This window comes from Heterocephalus glaber, unplaced genomic scaffold (assembly GCF_053883595.1).
Source record: "Heterocephalus glaber isolate CG9 unplaced genomic scaffold, H.glaber_assembly_v1.0 deba00001497, whole genome shotgun sequence".
NCBI lineage: Eukaryota > Metazoa > Chordata > Mammalia > Rodentia > Bathyergidae > Heterocephalus > Heterocephalus glaber.
The window spans coordinates 28,922,853-28,928,625 of record NW_028258320.1 but is presented as its reverse complement, the minus strand read 5'-3'; the positions used below and the strand labels follow the sequence as shown (position 1 = coordinate 28,928,625).

The 5,773-nt window shown below is 39.4% G+C and overlaps 1 pseudogene; it reads left to right on the top strand.

Moving 5' to 3' along the window:
• The first annotated feature begins 338 nt into the window (after positions 1-338).
• LOC101723296 (coiled-coil domain-containing protein 7-like) lies at positions 339-2,509 on the top strand (annotated as a pseudogene).
• The last annotated feature ends 3,264 nt before the right edge of the window (positions 2,510-5,773 follow it).

Sequence of the window (5,773 nt, the reverse complement as noted above, 5' to 3'; positions counted from 1 at the left end):
GCATAACTAAGGCAGCACTTAGAGGGAAATGTATTGTTTTACATGCACTCAGGAATTAAGAAAGTTTAAAAATAAATGTTATTTCTCTCCTTGTCTCTCTGGATGTGTTTTCTTGCTCTTCAACTCTTTGAGTGAGTTGTATGCTGCCCTCCAGTGACTGATAAATATGTTGGGGGAAAAATGTAAATAAATGAGAACAATGAGACCCAAGAGTGGTTTGTTACACACATCTGAAGAGTCCAAGATAGCACACTATCTAATGTGCAGGAGTGTGAGAGCAGTGAAGATACGAGATGTGCAAATGCTGAAAATGATCTTAGGAACTGCAACCACCGATAATGGCTAAAGATGGTGCATTACATCCCACAAAAGCTATGTTCAACCTGGGCAAAGATTATAGAGGGCAAGACTATGGAAGGAGCTGAAGCACAGGTAGCAGTGCTCAGAAAACAAAAACTAAAGTGAAAAAGAGCAGTTTTCTGTGATCAGAGTGTCTTCTGTAGGGAAAGAAATGAGATGAAGATTACTCAAGTGCTTTTGTGGGTGTGTGTGGTGCTGGGGAGTGAACCAGAGCTTTACAAATGCTACACAAGCACTTTAGCACTGACCTACACCCTCTACCCTTATTTGGCACTTAATGTGATTGTGATTGTATAACTTGATTCAAAATTAAACACTAAACAGTTAACAAGGTAAAGTACAAGTATTTTTCCAAGTCCCAACCCTATGTAATCAATTAAAGTGAGATCATATTGGACAGGCACGTGCCGGGTAGTCATTCACTGCAGCCGAACAGGGCGCGAAGGCCAGGCCTTTTCTGTCAGCAGAATGTCAGCATGTAGAGGGTAGAGCCTCTGGCTTCCTTCTTCCCCCCAGGCCAGGTGGATCCAGAATCCCAACTTCCTGAGGCTCACAGGCCCCGCAGGCACAGCTCCAGCAGCAGCGGGGGGAAGAATTAAATTTTTCATCTAAAATTTGGAAGCCAAGTTAATAACATAAGGAAGCCAGCAAAGCACTTGCCAGGCACTAGTAACAATTCACCAAGTATTCAAGAATTCACTTATAAAAAGGGCCAGCTTAATTCACCATCATTGCCAAAAACAAAAGAAAAACATGGCGCAAAATTAGTACAAAATAAAATTGAACCAATCGTCTTACAGTCTCCACCGACAGCAGAATCTGTTGTACGGTATGCTTTGCCTACTCCACCGAGTGAGACAAATGAATTAGTAGGAGAAGATGAAGTGAACAGGACTATCAAGCATCTGAACATGGTTGTTTCTACTTTGGAAAAAGTCTATGGATTTGGCTTTGAAAATGAAAAACAAGTAGTGAAGCCTGAACAGGAAGACTTATCTTTATAAGTTGGGGATGATATGAATTTGTTCTTGGTGTGTTGCTCCCAATTTGCAGCTCAGCTAGAAGAAGCAGTTAAGGAAGAACACCATATTTCAGAATCTGTTTAAGTGGTTTCAGCGATAAGTGAGTCAAATGGAAGAGGCATGTGGTGAGCTGCAGCAGTGAAATGCTGGATGGCCCTGTCCTTTCCAGAGTTGTCCTATTAGAGCTATGCTACATAGGCCTTTTTGATGAAGTCTTACAGATAAGTAAAGATCATAGTCTTTTAGAAGATCTTCCACCGCCTAATAAAACTGTCATGGTAAACATTACACAAATAGTAACCTTAATGCAAAAACTCCAAAAACTGAGAAATTTCTTCAGAGATGGGTCTAAATACTCCTTGATATCCATGATGTCTAAATCACTGAGGGATGAAGAAAAGCTATGGACAAAAGTGGACAGCTGTGAAACTGTGGAGCAGCAAATTCAAGAATCCCTAAAAACCCACTCAGCTGAAGAATCTGTGGATGTTTCTGCAACAGAACCACAAACTTCTTATTCAGTGACTAATCAATTGAATGCAGTGTTGAAAATATTTGAAAAACAGGCAAGTGAATTGGAGAGAGCTAAGAATGATCAAACTTTGTTAGAGGCTAAATGCAAATAGATGCAAAGTGATTTTAAATTGTTAGAGGAGAAATCAGTGATGGAAAAATGAATTACAAAAGTTGAAGGATACAAAGAAAAGCACACAGAAAACAAAGCCTACATATGATCAAACGAAGAAAACTTAAACCTGAGAAGAAAAAGACAAAGAAAAATCTGAGGATTCAGAACAGAATATGTGCCTATAGCCCAAGACCTTAAAATGAAAGAAGATTTGCTTCAAGTCCAGAAAATAGCAGATGATCTGAAAAAAGGAGAACAAAGCCCTTAAGGATCAACTTAAACAGGCATTACTAGAAGCTGAAAGAACTAAGCATCAGCTTAACCATGTCCTAAATCAGGGGTGGAGTTACTTAAAAGTGATGAGAACAAGAGAGTAGTGGAAATTGGTATTGATAAAATAAAAGCTACACATGGACAAAAGACAAATGATAAAATTCAAAAATATCCACAGATCTCAGTTGTTCAAAGTCAAAGACCAACTGAAGAAAGATCCGAATAGAATTTCGGAAATACTTAGGAAAAGTATCCCAACCTTCAGACAGTGGATGGGAGTAAAGTAAGGAGACCCTACCTGAGCAGACACATGGTATTGCTTACAATAAAGTATAATTTTGTGCAAAAAAAAAAAGAGAGAAAGAGATCATATTGGGTCAGGGTATGCCCTACATCTAAATCCAATGACTGGTGTCCTTGTGGAAAGGAGGAGATTTAGAGACACAGACTTACATAGAGAGGAAAAGAGTGACTGAGTTTTGAATTAGCTATAAGCCAGGAACATTGTAGGGAGCCACCAGAAGCTAGGAAGAGTCAGGACCCAGCCAGTACCTCAGCTTAGAACTCCATCCCCCAGAAGTAAAAGATAATACATTTCTTTTGTTATAAGCCACCCACTTTGTGGTAATTTGTTACAGCTGCCCTAGAAAACTAATATAGATGGAAATGATATTTCTGAGTCAATATTTTACATTAAATCATCAGGAGTTAGATGCATACAGTAGAACTTGTAGGAAAAAACCTGGCACTGGTTATTGGCTTAAAGGCAGTGAGAACCATGTTACTGCTTGGAAATGAGACGTTAGCAGCCTGTAACATTCTGTAGTGAATTATCTAATTAAACTAATTTCCAGAATCACCTCAAATAAATTGACCTTTCAAAAAAGATTTAGGGAGGCTGAGATGCTTCTGGCCTTAGGATAATATGAAGAATATGAGGAATTCAAACTTATGAGGCGACCACTTCAAATGGAACCAGAAAGTTTAGATAGAGAAAGGGGATGTTCAAATCCTTACTTCTCTAGACTAATGAACTACAGGCTTTCATTATTACTTAGCACTAGAGGTGAAATAACTGAGGACAAAACTCCTTCATGTTGCAGAGTTTATAGGCTCATGATTTCCTACCTGACAATTATAACATTGGTCATAAAGGAAAGGAGATATCCAAGCATTTTACTGGGAATATATGGCATGATTTAGCAGATTTGTACTACCTCAGGACTCCAACCCCTCCCTACACCACTGAAGCTCATCAGAGAAGTGAATCAGCATCTCTGCCCTTTCCTGATGAGGCTCTATTGACCTTCCTAAAGACACTGTCACTCCTCACTTGAGTAGGTCACTTTGCAAAAAGAAAGCACTTTTCAATTCCCATTCTCAGTCTTTCCCTATCACCACTCCTCAGCCTTCAGATAGTAGCTAGAGGAAGATGCAGTATAACCTAGAAGATAGCCCAAGAGGAAATGTATTGTGGTATATTACTTAAATTTCAAGAAACACATCATACACACTCTCATGGATAGGAGCAAAGGAGCTGGCACCAGATTGCTTGAGTTCAACCCTCTACTGTGACTCTTATTGCATGACCTTTGTCTAAGTCTTCTGCATATTTCTGGCTCATTTTCCTCTCTACAATTGAGATAATAATTGTCTTACCCCTTTGAGTTTCTGTAATAATTAAAATGAGTCAATATACATATAACATGCTTAGAATAACTGGCATGTGATCAGTGCTATTTAAGTCTTAGCTACTCATTACACGTTACATTAAACTAGCTTTAAAACACAGTATACCTGGACTCAATCCAGCAATCATCCATTAGTGTAGTTAGATTCAGGGTCTTTCTGCCATGCATGCTCCACACTGCTGTGTTTCACAATTTGGATCATGGCCACTCTCAGCACAATCTACACACCTTCTATGCTGAATAGATGAATGTGATAAGAAAAAATACAAGGGAAAACTGCATCAGATTCATCTTACTTGGTCTGTAACATGCAAAAGAAAGAAAGGAAATTATGCAGTGAAACTGAAGCAATGAGCCTCAGGATATAGCTTCCCCATTAAAAACTACCATTTATTTAGTGTTCAGTGATATTAGCTTCTGCCTTCACAAGCTGCTGTAGACTGTTTATGCCCTCCCTAAAATTCATATGTTGAGCCTTACCCTGTGGTGTGATGGTAGCTGAAAATGGGGCCTTTGGGAAGTAATTAGGGAGCCTTATAATGGGATCAGTATCCTTATAAAAGAGAGCAGAAAGCTTCTTCACAGAACTCTCCCCATAGTCCTCCACCGCCCTATTCCCCAGAGAACACAAGGAGCAGGCAGTGGCCATTAATAAGCCAGGAATAGGGTTCCCACCAGAACCTGATCATGCTAACACCCTAGTCCAAGACATCCAGGCTCTAGAACTGTGAGAAAATCAATGTCTATTGTTTAAGTCACCTAGTCTATAGTACCGTATTATGGCAGCCTGTTCTAAGGTGCAAGTATTATATCCTTTGTCTTCACAAATAGCACAAGACCTAGTCCTCCACATCAGGAGAACTGGCAGTGTAGTAATTCAGTACTAATAACAGGTGATTAGGTACAATGATAAGGAAATATACCAACAATAAATTAGGGAAAGGAATATGCACACTGCCTTCCTTGCCACACACCCACACCTGTCTGCAAATGCAAGAGTTGTGTTTATTTCTTTCTTGATAACACAGAGCAATGCATTTGAAAACAATCTGAATTGTGTAATTCTTCCAACTCATTGTTCCCTAACTTCTGTGGCTCTCTGTTTCTCTCTCTCTTTCCTTCCCTCCCCTCTCTCGTCTCTCTCTCCCTCTATTCTCCTTCTCTCACTGTGTGTACGTGCATACATGACTTCACCTGCTTCAAAATCCTTGGAAGAAATTGCACTAGGAATCACCCATACCCTGAGATTTCAAAACAATCATGCCCTGCAGAATGCGGTGGTTTCAGAGCCAAGGACAGCACTTTGTACACCTTTTCCACACTGATAACTTTGAATAGACACCTGTGGGAATGGCATGATCAGATTTTTCCGCAGAGTCACAGTTCAGACAAATCTCCCAATACCACTTTAAGAAAATAATAGCAGAAATGCCTAACATTTATTGAGTGTTTCATATATCCCAAATGTATATTATTTCATTTAATTTACACAACAAACCTGGATGGCAAGTATTCTTATTATCTACACTTTACAGGAAAATAAGAGGTTTGCCCAATTTAGGAGGAAGCCATGTGGTTTACCCAAGGTCATGTGGATACTAAGAATCAGAGCCAAAATTGGAATTTAAATTAGGCTATTATTATTATTAAGTTGATATCTCTACATTACTGTATTAGTCAATGCTTACAAGAGCTTTCAGGGCTGGGGCAAGGCTCCTCAAAAGACTGCCCAGGCTCTGACTCAGATTTATTGCAAGAAAACAGAAATTTACAAGATTTTGCCTACAATGGACACCCAC